General features: G+C 53.2%; 1 protein-coding gene across 1 annotated transcript in view; it reads right to left on the reverse strand.

The window, feature by feature from the left end:
* The window catches only part of ALPL (alkaline phosphatase, biomineralization associated), a 53,973-nt gene extending 47,983 nt beyond the window's left edge, over positions 1-5,990 (reverse strand). The window contains exon 1 of the mRNA XM_081308501.1: positions 5,845-5,990. The gene's annotated coding sequence lies outside the window, so the exon portion shown is untranslated. The remainder of the gene's footprint in view (positions 1-5,844) is intronic.
* Between the last annotated feature and the right edge of the window lie 8,936 nt (positions 5,991-14,926).

The raw sequence follows: 14,926 nt of genomic DNA on the forward strand, positions 1-14,926 counted from the left end.
CAACACCAAGCCCGGGCCAGCTAGGTGACTCAAACCTGGGGGCCCAAGTGCCCACGCAGCGCGGAGCTGCAGCGCGCCTAGCCTGCGCGGCCAGGACGGGGCGAGGGGCACAGAGGCCAGGGCATTGGTTAAGTCCGAGGACTGGGCGTGGTCAGTGGAGGAGCGCGCAGGCCCCGAGGTCCACGTCAGAGTGGCAAAAAAAAAAAAAAAAAAAAAAAAGTCAACAGGTGGATTCTTATAAAGGTCGGTCTCCAAATAAACGCAATGTGCCTTGGCCACTTACACAGTCCTCTAAAGCCCATAAAATGTGGGCCCAGCTCTGTCCTGCCGTGTGCAGGTCCGGCCAGGTGAAGTTCATTCACCGAGTCACGAACCCACCACCTGAGCAGGAAGCATCTCAGAACGAGCCACCGTGGAGGGCAGGGGGTGGCGCAGGCGGCTCCGGGCTTGGGCTCCACTACAGGGCCTCGAGGTCTGGTTCTCCAAAAATAACCTCCCAGCCCTCCTCTCCTCCCTTCCCTGGGCCATCGCAGCTAACAGAGGCACCCGGGAGAGGAATTTTTTCTTTTCTTTCTTTTTTGACACCGGGGTTTGAACCAGGGGTGCTTAACCATTGAGCAACACTGCCAGCCCTTTTTTACTTAATTTATTTAGAGGCTGGGTCTCGCTGAGTTGCCAAGAGCCTTGCTAATCTGCTGAGGCTGGCTTTGAACTCGTGATCCTCCTGCCTCAGCCTCCCGAGTTGCTGGGATTACTGGTGTGCGGCACCTCGCCCAGCTCTGGGAGAGTAAGTTGTACAGAGGGGTCCACCTTCTCCAGTGCAGAACAGCAGAGAGTGGGGCTCGGTATCACTCCTGGGACCCAGTGTCACTCGAAATGCCCCTTGCCACACACAGCAAGAGGGAGAATCAGGAGACCTGGCGTCACACTTAGGCTCCCTCCAGTGCGCAGCTTCCCTCCAGAACTCCCATATTTAACCACCCGGCTTCAGGCCTCTCCTGCTGTCCTCCAGCTCCGGCAAGGCCATCCTGAGATGCACACTGTGACCCCGGGGTGCCCACCTGTTATCTCAGGCCTCGGCACAGAGAGCCATGGGACAGAGTGTGAGACCGTGTGTCCCATCTGTGACATGGAGGCACACCAATGTGCGGGTCTGTGGGGAGCATGGGGGTGGGGTGGGGTGGGGTGGGGTCAGAGGTCAAGGGAGCCCCTTCCCCAGGGGGCTGTGCAACCTTGAGATAGAAGCTCTCAGGGCTCCCACCCTGATGGGCTCAGCTTGTGAGCCTTGACAGTCCTGTCACCTCCAGACCTCTAGAGCCACCGACTCCCGCTGGGGCCATCAAAGCAGAAGGAAAGCTACCCCGCCCCCCACCAGCTGCCATCTTTCAGAGATGCTGCCAGGCCACAGAAGCGGGGCTGGTGTCCTGTGTCCAACCACGTTCCCACCCCAGCCCCCGGGCAGTGGCTCAGGCCTCGTAGTCATTCTAATGAGATTCAAGCCCCTCTCCGTGGCCAGGAGCTGCAGGCCCAGAGGGCCAAGGGACTGTCAGGAGGGACGGGGGGCAGTGGGGACTGCGGCAGAGCACACACAACAGAGCAGCTGCCACTCAGCTCTGGCCATTGTGGTCAGGCAGGGACAGAGCCCGAAATGGCCACATCTTCTGATCTTTCAAGAGAAGCCAGAAACCCATGGTTTTATGTAAAATGAAACTGCCTGTTTAACAACACCAGGAACTAAATTGAAGTTTTAAAAGCCCCATGGAAGTCAACAGTCTCCCACCCTGGTGGCCTGGGGAGGGCAGTTTGTGACTGACCTACCATAACCTCGCACACAGTAGGCCATAAGTATTTGAGGCCCGATGGATTCAAACCCATCTTCACCCTCCAGCTCTTTAGATATCTTGGTTTACAGATGAGGAAACTGAGGCCCAGAGAGGGAAAGTGACTCACTCAAGGTCACACAGGTAGTGTATTAGAAGCTCAAGGATCTAAACTCTGCTCTCCTGAGCTGAAGATCTTTTTCTACCAACCTGCTCACCTGCATCCTGCCTTGAACATTTCTTTCTTTTCAAAAAACCAACATACCAAGCGCGTGCAAATGAGACACACCAAATTCAAGAGATGGTCTGCTTCGGAAAGGTCATGGAGCGTGTATCCAGGAGACTGGACGTCTGGTCCACCCTACCCTAGGCTGCCAGGTGCCCCTGGCCAAGTCCCTCTGCTCTCCGGGCCTCAGTCTCCTTGGTGGGGAAGATGCCAGTTGATAGCGCCAGTTTCTGAAGCCAGCTCTAAAATTCGAAGCATCTATGAGGTCTTCTCTCCCTCCCTCCCGCCAGTACTCTGGGGCCTCAGATGAATATAAAATAGTAATAATAATAATAAAGGGAAGGCGAGTCCAGCCCAGCCAGTCAAGAACACTACAATTTTTAGTGAAACCTGAGGCCTGGTTACTGGAATTCAGAAAGCACGGTGGTAACAGTTTAACCACTGTTCTACAGTTAAACACAAACACATCTGGTTTAACTTCTTCCTCATCTCCTCCCCCACCCCTACCCTCATCTCAAATGTCACCCCTTCATCTGAGAAGTCAAATTAAATGCAAACAATTGATTTCATGCCACAGTGGGGCTGAGAACTTAAGCATGGAAAACTTTAAGCATGGAGTTTTTCTGGGAGCAATTACAAAATGTTGGGGAGCGGTATGGGAAGGCAGAAAAATATGGAGAGTATTCTTGAATGTTCCTTGGACACCAAGCATCATATAATGACGTTGAGGGCCGACTCGAAGTGGAGGCTCAGAGAGGCCAAGTGACCTGCCCCAAGTCACACAGCAGGGGACTGGAACCCAGGATGTTGACCCTTCAACTGGCATTTTCTCTGCCATGTCAGCCTTTGTACCCTAAGCAGGGACTTCACTCGGGCCCTCTGGGCTGAGAAAACTGCCCCACAGGGAACATTAACTTGTCAAAAATAATCAACACAGGGGTGAAGCCCAATGTTGGGAGACTATTTATGATCTCCCTGGCCGCTCACAGCCACACTGCAGAACACATATTATTAATCCATATTACAGATGAGGAAACTGAGGCTCTGAGAAGGAAAGTGATTTGTCAGGGGTCACACAGCAGTGCTGGGAATGAACCTCCACTCTACTGCCCCCAACTGTACTCTAAAAGTTAGGACATCTCTGGAAGAAAAACAAGAATTAAAAAAAAAAAAAAAAAAAAAAACCATACCACACAGCCCAGCCCTGGTCTGCCAATGATGAGGACGGGCAGGCGGCTGCTGGAAGCTGAGTCAGCATTCCTGTGGCCACGTGGAGGTTTCTGAGTGCTGGTTCTCAGCCTAGCTCCCTCACACTCCCCGCAGTGTTCTCCCTGGGAGCTCCAGGTTTTTTATTAATAAGCCCAGTTGGACCAATTTCAAGGTGAGAATCCCAAGCTCTGCCTCTGGATCCTGTCTCCTAGATTAAGAAGCTTCGTGCCTGGAGACGGTACATCAGGGAGATCCCGAGACTTCCTAGATTTGCACACTCCAGTTCCCCAGGGAGCCCCTGCATGTCCTTGGAGCAAGTGGCTTCCCCTCTCCAAGGTACTTCTTCACATGAAACCTGAGGACCCCATCTAATTTGCAGAGAATGTTGGAGACACAAGTCACAGGACACAACAGGGCAGATCTGGTCCTGAGCCAGGGCACAGTGAGGCATGAGAAGCCTCCTGAGGGCAGAGGGCACAGGAGACACCAGCTCCTGCCTGTTCCCAGCCTGGTGCTCAGGGCTCCCAGCCCAGCTGGGTCTGGGAAGGTAGGAGGTGGCCTGTGAGTGTGAACAGGGAGGGCAGCAAGCCACCCCATGTGCAGGGGATGGCCAGGGCAAGGGCCAGGGCAAAGGCGAGAGAAGAAATCCAGGAATCAGAAGCAGTGACATGACCCTGCACACAATCTCACTGCTGCATTTTCTGCTGAGATTGGAGCTGGTGACAGCTGATTTTTTTTTTTTTTTTTTTTTTTTTTTTTAAGCACAGGCACAGCTAAACACAGCAAGCTTTAATCACACGGAGACCTCACCGCCAGTGGCTACTACTGGTCTCTGCAGCTCAAGGAGACAGAGGCACAGAGAGAAAAGAACCTGTCCCCCGGTCACACAGCTAGGCTGCCGTCTCTAACAGTGAGGGTCAAATGTTTGCAGATTGATTTTGCAACTGATATTGCATCTTAGTATCCTTCCTTGTGAATTGTTCAATTCTACAAAGTCCATGTTGACGCTCAGTTTTCAGAGCCTGAAAAAAGTTTGCTGATGCTAACATCTACCCCATGAAAGGGGGGGGGGGGACTTTCTTTCTGCTTCCTTTCCTGCAGTACCGCCAGCACCTAGAACAGAACCTGGTACAAAGCTGACGCCCTTAGACATGTGTGGCTGGAAGACATCATTTTCCTTTTCTAGCCTCAGTTTGGCTCACCGTAGTCCTGTAGAGAGGTGTGTCACCCTTTTGACAGATGGAGACACCAATAGGGACCAGCCCAGCCCTGTCTTCCCTCCACTAGTGGGATGTTGGGGAGCTGTGTCCAGGGATTCTTGCTGCTCAGGGAATTCAGAAACCTTCAGTTGAGGGAGAAACAAGGGGTGGGAGGGACAAGATGGGCAGGGGGGTGGGAGGACTGTAAATCTGGGGGCAGGTCTGCAGGAGGGAGGGAGGGAGGCAGGGCTGAACCCAGGCAGGGCCTGCAGGGAACCGGGCTCAGACCCTCCTCTTGTGGACACTGGGGGATAGGAGGCTCCAGCTTCAGGGTTTGGAGGGAGGATTCAAATCCTGATCCTACCACTTGCTTAAATTATCTAAGCCTCAGTTTTCCCCCTTTGTGAATGGAGATGCTGCCTGCCAGGTGTTGGAGCCACATCCAATCAACATTTGTTATGTTTGCCGGTGTGAGGAGTCAGCCCCCCCCCCATTCCCTGAGAAGCTGGGTCTACCTGAGGGGTCTCTGAGAATTTCCAAGGGCCCAAAGGCCCTTTGCAGCCTGAGAATCTAAGAATCGCTCTCTCTTTCAGTCTCCAGGGTCCCCCCACACCCAGAGGCCTTTGTAAATGCCCCTTCCCTGGCCCCATTATGTGTTGAAAGAGTAAAAGAGTCGTAAGTGACAACGTGGGAGAAGAATGAGGTTTTTCTCAGCCTCCCGCCCTTCCGCTGTGACCACGCTTTTAACCCTTTCTTACGGAGACCCGAGCCCCAGCGGGGCGCCAGCCGGCACAGCGCGCCTCACCTGCCGCTGCGCAGAGCGGCGCGGTTCCTTGGGTTTGGCGGGCTCCAGAACTTTGCCGGTGGATGCGGTGCCGCCCCCATCCCCAAGACACCAACACGCGGTCTCCCCTCTCCCTCCAGCCCCGGATCCGAGCGCCTCCTTCCCAGTTCCGGCCCAAACTACTTTAGAATTCCCCGGGACAGAGCAGTTCCCTCCCCTGGCGGTGCAGGGACCTGGAGGTTGCTAGATGAGGGCCTGGGAGGACAACAATCCCGGGCTGGGAGTGGAAGGGACACCGGGGCAGGTGCCTAGCGTGAGGTCCTAGGGAGCAGCTCGGGAGGCCGGAGACCCCGGGACTGCCCAGCGGTCCGGATCGCGGTCCCCTTAGCTCGCGGGCTCCCGAGCGCCACGTCTCCGCTGCACGCGAGGGCGGGAGCGGGACAAGTGGCCTGGGGTCTCGAATGGGCTGCCGCGAGCGGTGTGGGGGCGCACAGGCTCCTGCTCTGCCATTGGTCTTCAACGTCGCCGCCGCCGGGGGCCAGCGGAGGGTGCATGGACCGACCACCTGGGCGGGAGTCCCGGGAGCCGGGGGCAGCGAGTCCCTACCTGCGCACAACTCGTGGGGGAGGCTCCGTCCTGGCGCAAGTGGAGTGGGGTTGGCGAGCCGGGGCCGAGGGCGCGGAGTGGCGGGAGCGCGTCGCTGCCCGGGCCGCCTCCCCCGCCGGCTTATAAAGGCGACCCGGGGCCCGCGCTCCCGCAGCACTGCCCGGCCGCCCCGCACCCCACCCCGCGCCCGCGGCGGGTAGCACAGCGCGGCCAGGGCGCCCCCTGCCGGCGGCCGACGCTCCGCCCGACCGCGCGGGCTGGGGGCCAGAGGGGTGTCCCAGCCCCGTGGTCTCGCGCCGTGTGTGTCCGGCTGTCCCTCTGCCTGCAGGTTGCTCCGGCCCAGTCCTCGCTCCCTCTCGGCGAGCTGGACTCTTGTCCCCGCCCGCGCGCGCCGCTCCGCTTGTCTTTATCTTTGGTCCCTTGGTGGGTGTCTTTGTCTCTCGCCTCTGTCTTGTCTGCGCCTTTCTCTGAGCGTCTGTCTCTGTCTGCCCATCTGGCTGTCCTCTTCTGTGTCTCCATCTCTGTCCACGTTTGTCTCTGACTCTGCTCTCCCCGCTCCAGACTTTTCCTCTCCTCCTCTCTTGCCCTGCCTTGGGCTATGGCCACAGGAAGCTAACCAGGGGCCTGTTCCTTCCCACCGGCTCTTAAGAGAGGGAAGGCAGGTTGGTCCCAGCCAGAGCCCTAGGACATGTTCCTGGTTACCAGAGCAGGGGCAGACCACCTCCCAGGTGGTGGAGCCAGACGTCCAGGTTCAAAGCTCTGCTCTGGTGACTTGGCCAATCCTCTGACGTCTGAGAACTGGCCCACCCTACTTTAACAGGCAGACACCATCTCCTCTGGCTTCCCTGGCCTCTGGGGTGTTTTGCAAGTAGGCAGGAAACTAAAATCCTAGATAACAGAGCAGGTGGCAGATGCTGGATGAGGAGTAAGTTCTCCTCAAGGATCACCTGCCTTTCCTCTGAGAACCAGACCAAGTTCAAATTCTCCCAGCAATTTCCTGCCAAGAAGTCCCCAGCTCTGCTTGAATGCTCATCTGTGACAAAGAACTTCACTGTCTCCTAACAGGAGGGTCTTCCTAGTGACCCCTGGGGCTGCCTGCAACAACTTGTACCTCTAACCCATGGCAGCTAGTCAGAGATTTGAAGGCAGAGATCAAGAGTCCCTGTGAAACCTGCTTTCCTCAGTGTCTAAGGCCGACTGTTCCTGCAGCCACCTCTTCCCGGAAGGTCAGAATAGGAGACCAAGGCCAGAGCACAGCAGGTATCAGTGCCCACAGAACTAGAATTGGCCCAGAATTCTCTCTTACATACTGTATGCAGGTGCAGGACCAGGAACTTTGTACCCATTATCTCCCAAAAAGTCCATTTTACAGAGGAGAAAACCGAGACCCAGAAAAAAGCACATGACCCATGTATAAGACTGAAGGCAAAAGCAGGGTCTGAATGTCAAAAAGCCAAGAATGTCTGGATTTATTTTCATTTCTTCTTGTATTTTTTTTATAATTGATACTGTTTATTTACAGAAGTAATTTAAAGTTTCCCTTTAGAAGATAGTTTGTTTTTAAAAAGCAAGTCCAAGTATTGAGTAAATACTGTTTATTGATATATTTTATTGGTTAGGTGACATGAGCCAGAGTCCTGGAGAGGGCAATGAAGCTTAGGAAAGGCCATGCTCCTCTATAAGGTGAGTGAAAGCACCCAGTCCTGAGCCCAGTACCTGGGAGGGGGCCCAGGACTTTCTCCCTAATGCCAAGAAAGCATTTTGAGATCCCGGAAGACTTGAGATAGAATCAAGGTCTGTGAGCCAGACACGGAAACTCCCCCTGTCCCAGCCTGGACAGGGTCTGCGAGGCTGAGCTAGCCGGTTGTGGGAGGCACCCTATCCATATATCATAGGCCCCCAACACCCGTCTCTGGCTTCTGATCTCCCCAAAGGAGGGGGACAGGCGCTTCTGGTTAGACCACATGGCCAGCATGGAGTCACCCGTGTCTAGGAATTGGATGTCAGCAAGAGGGACAGCTGCTTGGCCAGCCCTGTCACATTCCTCCCTCACACTCTCTTACCCTGCTCCTGGGCTGTGTCCCTCAAGAATCTGACGGGAGCCGGGTTCAATGGTGCATGCCTATAATCCCAGGACTCAGTAGGCTGAGGCAGGAGGATCTTAAGTATGAGGTCCACCTGGGCAACTTAGTGAGACCCTCTGCAACAGCAAGATCTTGTCTCCAAATTTAAAAATAAAAGTGGGGATGTAGCTCAGTGGTAAAGGGCTCCTGGGTTCAATCTCTACCACCAAAAAATAAAATAAAATTCAGCTGAGATGGGGGTCACCCAATAGGTACTGTCTCTCCTGTTCTCTCGGTGCCACTTCTCTTAGTGCCATCAACATGGTAAGAAGGAGGCCTGACTCTCAAACCAGGAGACAAAATCCACCCTTCAGCTCTGCTGCCCAACTTGCGGGGGAGCTAAGCAAGTCACTTTCCCTGGGGGTGTTCAGATTCCCTCTGGCTAGCTGGATTGGACAATCTCTAAATGCAGTCCAGATTCCAGGATTCGGGGGACAATCAGCTAGAGAAGCTCATTACATTAGATTCTCGTCATCTGTGCATACATCATCCCTGGGCATTATTTCTTAATTGAAAAAAAAAAAAATAGGGAAACTAGACCAGTTGGCCTCCAAGTTCCTTTGGTTCTAAAGAGTTGATGATCTCATTTGGTTCCCACAATGGTTCTGGAAGGTGGGCAGGGCAGTGTTCCTGATCCCCACTGGAGCTGGGCAAACTGAAGGCCAGATGTTAGCTGTTTAAAGGTCAGGATCAGGGCTGAGGATGGAAGCCCAGACCAGAGCCCTTTCTATTCATTCATTTACTCCACTTTTATTAAGTGGATGCCACGGATGCCCTGCCTCAAACCAGATCTTCACTGGGCATTAGAAACTGAACAGAAGCCAGGAGCCCAGGAGCATGAGACATGTGGGGACAGCCAGGGCCTCGGTGGACATGGGTGAGGGGGAGAGGGTGAAAAGAAGCAGCGGATTCTGAAGCCTGTTTATGTGGAGGGAGTGCGGGGGCAGCTCTGGCCTGATGCTGGGTGGGGAGGGGGAAAGCCTGAAATCCAGGTAAGTATTTATTTATTTATTTGAGAGAGAGAGAGAGAGAGAGAGAATTTTTTTAATATTTATTTTTTAGTTTTCGGTGGACACAACATCTTTGTTTGTATGTGGTGCTGAGGATCGAACCCAGGCCGCACGCATGCCAGGCGAGCGCGCTACCGCTTGAGCCACATCCCCAGCCCACAGGTTAAGTATTTAAAGAGGAGGGAGTCTGTTTTGACCTTAGACTTGAGAGATCATTTTCTCTCAAACCCAGACCCAACCAAAGCTTCAGTTATTCGACTCTGGCCTCACTCTCAATGCAATAAAAAATAAAATAAAATAAACCCAAAGACATGAAATGGAAGACACCAAGAAAGCAGAGGCTATTCCAACTGTGCTGAACTTAGGGGCTTTTACCCTTACTCTACAGATGAGGAAGCCGGGCGCGTAGGAACCGCGGTTCACTGAGCACTTCCTTTGTGTCCTCCAGCTCTTTACAGGGAGCTCTCATCTGCTCCCGTGGTGACACAGAGGCAGACCAGGATTGGCATCCTGGCTTTCTAAATGAGGGCCTCCTCAGGACAGGGTTAGAAGGTTCATTCGCTCGACCAAGATTTGTGGCTTGCCTGTTAAGCGCCACTCAGGGTCCTAGGACCTGGAGACGCAAGTGAGCAGAGAAAGATGTCCTTAGAGAGCTGACACCCTGGCTAGGGAAGTCAGATAATAAACATTACAAATAAGTAGATTATACAGTAACTCGGAGATGATAAGGGTATAGACAAAGAGCTGGAGCGGATAAGGGACAGGCAGGCCAAAGGGGACAAACTGGGGCATTAAGTAGTATTCTGGGGAGAGAAAGTGAGATTAGGGTGAAGACTGAACTGGTTGCTGGAGTCCGCCCGAGACTACCCAAATAGTCTGGGGAGAAGGAGATTCTGAACCCAGGTTGCCTGTGTCTGAAGTCTGGGTTTGAGCAGCGTGTGATGTTCCTCCCAGGACCAAGCCCCAGGCCTCATCCCAGGCTTAGGTTCCCACTCTGATCCTGCTCCACCCTCTCTCCTAACCCCTTGTGTGGCCGAGCCTTTGCTCCAGCCTTTTCTTTATCTTAATTCTTAGTTCTCGGTCACAGGCAGAATTAACCCACCTGGCCCCTTCACACCTACAGCTCCACCCCGGCCCCTGGACTCCCCGCCAGCAGTCATCCCCATCTCAGCCCCTGCCCAGAGGGTGTCCTCCAGCCCCTACTGCCCTCAAAGGGAGTCTTCCTTACAAAGGCCTGCCCTGTAAGAAAAACCCTATTGTCCAGCAAACAGTGCCCTCATTTTGTCCTTATTTCTCAAGGGACTTGTGAGCATGCTCTGAGCTTGGAAAGGGAGCATGTCTCTTCCTATTCTCAGCCCTGGAGACGGCTGCAGGCCAAGAGGAAAGGTCAAGGCAGTCAGCTAGAGGCTGGATTCTGGAGGCCTGAGCAGCTCTGTGGTACTTTCCAGAAGGCAAGCAGGAAAGAAACCATCTCTAATAGCTGAGAACCAAGCTTGGCCGTGCACCAGATGGCAGAGAGGAGTCTCCTCCACCCCACCCCGCCCCGGGGCTTTCATCATCCATTCCTGAAGATCATCCATCCTCCTGCCTGTCTGCCAGTCCACCTCCCTGCCTTCCCTGCACACATCTGAAACGGACCATGGCGAGGTGCCCATGGAGACTGTAATGTTTAAGTTCCCACTTCCTGTTAGTGCAGGAGTCTACATGGCAGACTGATATGGGCCAAGTGGGGGTTACTATATACAGCACTGGCAATAGAACCCAGGACCCTGCACATCTAAGCACAATTCCGCCACTGGGCTTCACCCCCAGCCGTAATATTTTTTAAAGGCCTCATAGGCATCTGATCTATTTGTTTCCACTCAAATGCATGGACTAGTCACCCAACCAGGTGGCCTTGCCATGACTTTGTGTTCAGAACAGAACCTGGGACAATCTCTCTTCTGATAACTGGCCTTGGTCTCTGTGCATGGCCCTCACCCAGCCAGCCCCATGTTAATAGATGGTCTCTAATGCGGCAGGTCAAAGCCATGGCGGGGAAGGAGAGGTCTTACTGATCAGCCTCCTGTCTCCATCCAGCAGGAGCTGAGAAGAGGAGATGGGTCTCCTTGTTGAACAGGGAGCATGGGACAGGATGGGCTTGGGAGGAACCTGAGGGGTGTGTGGTTTGATCTCCCGCTAAGTCTCCTGCCTCCTGGCCTCTGTTATACTAAACAGCATGGAGTAGAGAATTCGGCTTTGGGGCTGGACCCTGGGTATGTCATCAACTCAAAGTTCAAGACTCAAGTGGAAAGGGCATCTCTCAGCAAAGCCCAGGTCTTCCCTCTCTCCCTTCAAACAAGTGCATTTTCAAGGAATCATGGCCCTTTCCTGTAAGAATTTATGAGGACACAAGAAGTGGCCAACCATTCCAACCTCCTGACATTTCCCCACGAGGCTCCTGAGGAGCAGCCTTCTAGGCACAGGTTTGAATCCCAAGACGGAGCGGGCTGCAGTGTAACCAGCTGTCTGTCCGGCAGCTGTTTGAGAATCCCAACTTCCCAGCCAGGAGCCTCGGGTCCACCTTCGGCAGCCCTGGCATCAGCTCTGCCAGCTCTGCCTGGCGGGGGCCTGCTGCTCCCAGCACTCCACGTCAGGTCCCAGGTTACCAGTTAGGAAGTTGAAGTAACAGAAAACCCAACTTCTGGGGCTGGGATGGAGCTCAGTGGTAAAGAGCTCCTCTAGCGCGTAGGAGGCCCCCGCTCCCCTCCCCAGCACCAGGAAAGGAAGGAAAGAGGGAAGGGGAGGGGAAGGGAGGGGGGAACCCGTTGGCTCACTAAATAGAAAAGTCCACTTTCCCGGTGGCTCAGGGACATCGTCAGGACATAGCTTCTCTCTTTCCATTTCATGGCTCCTCTTCCTCCCTCCTGACCCCGTTCTCACCCAGGATGTATGATGGATGTCATCTTTCATATTTTTTTTTTAATGAAAATCTATTTCCTCAAACAAATACAAGTCTTGGAATTGAGTCTCACAGGCCCAACGTCCACCATGGACTCCCTAAACCACTCAGCAGGGGGACTGACTTAAGTCAATCCAGGCCCACCGTGGGTAGGGACCAACTCACCAGATCGTCCCCAAAAGAGGAGCAGAGAGGATGCTGGGGACGCAACTCACAAATGTCCCCCAAACATTAGATAATTTCTCCTGCTCTTTGGCGTGTCTGGAGGATTTTATGTTTGCCAAAGCCTTTCAAAGTAAATAATAAAAAATATTTCCTATGTGTAAAGTCCAATACGTTTTAAAATATATAAATCATCTATGTTCAGGCAAGAAAGTTTAAATGCAAAAAGAAAAAGTAAATTAAAATACCTGACAACCTATCACACAGAGATATCCCATTTAACTCCTTGATATTTATCTTCCCAATTTTAATTTTAAAAATCAAACAAAAACTTTGAAAGAATGGGGCCCAAGGACCCAGACGGAGGGTCCCTACTTGGCTCACACCATACATCAACATTTTCCCAATCCTGTCCAGGTTTCTAAGCCCTTTGGAAGCATCGTCTCTGTACTGCTCTGGGTAGGTGTTGTTTTAATCCCCACCTGACAGATAATGAAACGGAGGCTCAGAGGCCCGGCCAAGGTCAGCCAGCTCATGACTCCCGGAGCAGGCCCCTAAGCAAGGCCTTGTCTCTGAGAGGTAGAGAAAGGCCAGGCCTCTCATTCCGGGATACCCAGCAAGTGCTTCCAGGTGAGAGTGACCTTCCCAGATGGCCCAGTCCCCTCTCTACCCTCCTCCTGGGTGGTCCCTCTGGGCACTCAGAATAAGGAAGGCCAGTGGGTTTAATGTTTACCACCCAGTGCAGAGTCCAGGGACTTTGGACTCTCCCCCTGCTTCCAGAGACAGGGGGTAGTCAGGGCAGAGGGGACAGAAGGCAAGCCCTCCTTCTCAGTCAGCAACTCCTGACCTGAATGAATGTGTGCTGGGCTCAGACAGGCCGAGTCGCCATCTTCCAGAAGTCTCCATTGAAAAGGCTATAGCGCCAGGTGCGATGGCACACTCCTGCAATCCCTCAGGAGGCTGAGGCAGGAGGGTGGCAAGTATGAGGTCAGCCCCAGCAACCTAGCAAGACTCTGTCCCAAAGTTAAAAAATGTAAAAATGGGCTGGGGATGTGACTCAGTGGTTAAGCACCCCTGTGTTTAATCCCCAGTACCCACCCAAAAAAAGGAGAGGGGGGGCCCTATACGGATAGGTCATGGCCAGGAATCTGAATCTGAAGTCAGAATGCTGGGTTCAAGTCTGGCCCCACTAGCTATGTGATCTTGAGCAAATAATGCTCTCTGTGCCTCAGTTTCTTCATCTATGAAACGGGAATAATGCCATCTCCCACATAGAGCTGTTGAGATGTTTAAATAAGATAATACTTACATGCCTCTTGGAAGAGTATATGGCACATAGTTAGCATTCAGTAAATATTGGTGATTACTGGTCATATTTTATTAAATATCTACATTAATAAAGATTTTAGTTTCAGGTAATGAAAAATCACTCCTGCTGGACTAACAGAAGGGGAAATTTATTAAGGGGGCACGATAGACAGAGCGCCAGAAAAAAAGACTGGGAGCAGGCATTTGGTGAGCACGAGTCCAGTCCGTTTTCTGTCTCTGGATGTCTTCTCTCAGCAGCCTTGTTCTTACCCCCTGGTCTTTGCAGAGGCACCGGCCACTCCAGAGCTCCCCAAGCAAAGGCCTCGAGGCCCTGTAATTGCAGAGTCCACTCCCCTGTTCCCACTTCCAGTGCTGGGAGGTCCACTCTCCTGGAATTCCCAGCTGCAGCCTCACAGTTCCGCCAACACAAAAGTTTGTTTTATGTCACCAAAAAGGCCCTACTCAGAAAAAAAAGAAAGAAAAAAATCCTTTCCTTATTTCTCCATAAAATGAAAGACAAGGAATTCGACTTCATTCCTCCAGGCACAGAAGACCCAGCCAGCCCACGCCTGTGCTTCTCCTGCCCAAGGACCAGTGGACACAGGGGTGCGCAGGTGTCCCTGTGCGTGCTTGCAGCGCGCACAGAATCACACCCATTTAAGGACACTCTGGACACGGGTTCCCACCATAATACTCTCCTTGTCCCCATATCGCCTGATCTCCGCTAGATAGGAGACAGAAGGCAAGCTGCCCAGAGAGAGCTGTAGAAACAACCATTTTGGCCACCAACTCCCCGCATGGGCATTGTGCCCCTGAGGGCAGGAGGGGAAGGTCCCCAGTTGGCCTGGGAGAAGGGAGGATTCTCCAGGCCTCCAAGTTGGGCCGGTCATGACACGTTAAAGTAGAGCCAGAGTAGAACTTTCAGGAAAGTATTTCCCTCAAAGCACCAATCTTGGTGATTCTGCACTTGGTTAGACACAGAAGCTGCCCACAGACCAGGCAGCCGTGGGCTGGGAGAGAGATGGTCTCGCACCTGCCTCAATCACCACCTGCGGAGCTCTCTCCTGCTTCCACCTCCCACCTCCAGCCAGACCTAATGGTGGCTCACTGAGACCAGGTTCCAACCTGTCTCTCCTCCAGCAGATCAACCAAGATTTGTTCTGATACAATGAAGAGTTTCTGAGCACCATGTGTCAGGATCTGTCCATAATTAAATCAAACACCAACTCCTGCCATCCCTCCCTGACAGGAGCCATGGGGAGCTGAACTCCCATTTCCTTATTTGTAAAAGGATAAGGTGGGACAAAGCATGCTGTGCCGCCCCAGGAAGGTCTCTCACTGCCACTGTGCGTGACGACAGTGGCTGGTAGACCATCCTATTCCTTATTCATAGGTCACTTTCTACACCTGTGAAGGCAAACACCGTGTTTGCGGATGTCCCTGTTGTGAGTACGGTGGATCCGTGCAGAGTAAACTCTCAAAACTGCTTGTCTCTGGACCCAGATGGGGTGGGGGAGAAGGGGGCGGTTCCTGACCAG

Source organism: Spermophilus citellus (assembly GCF_964194105.1).
Source record: "Spermophilus citellus genome assembly, chromosome: 9".
Taxonomy (NCBI): domain Eukaryota; kingdom Metazoa; phylum Chordata; class Mammalia; order Rodentia; family Sciuridae; genus Spermophilus; species Spermophilus citellus.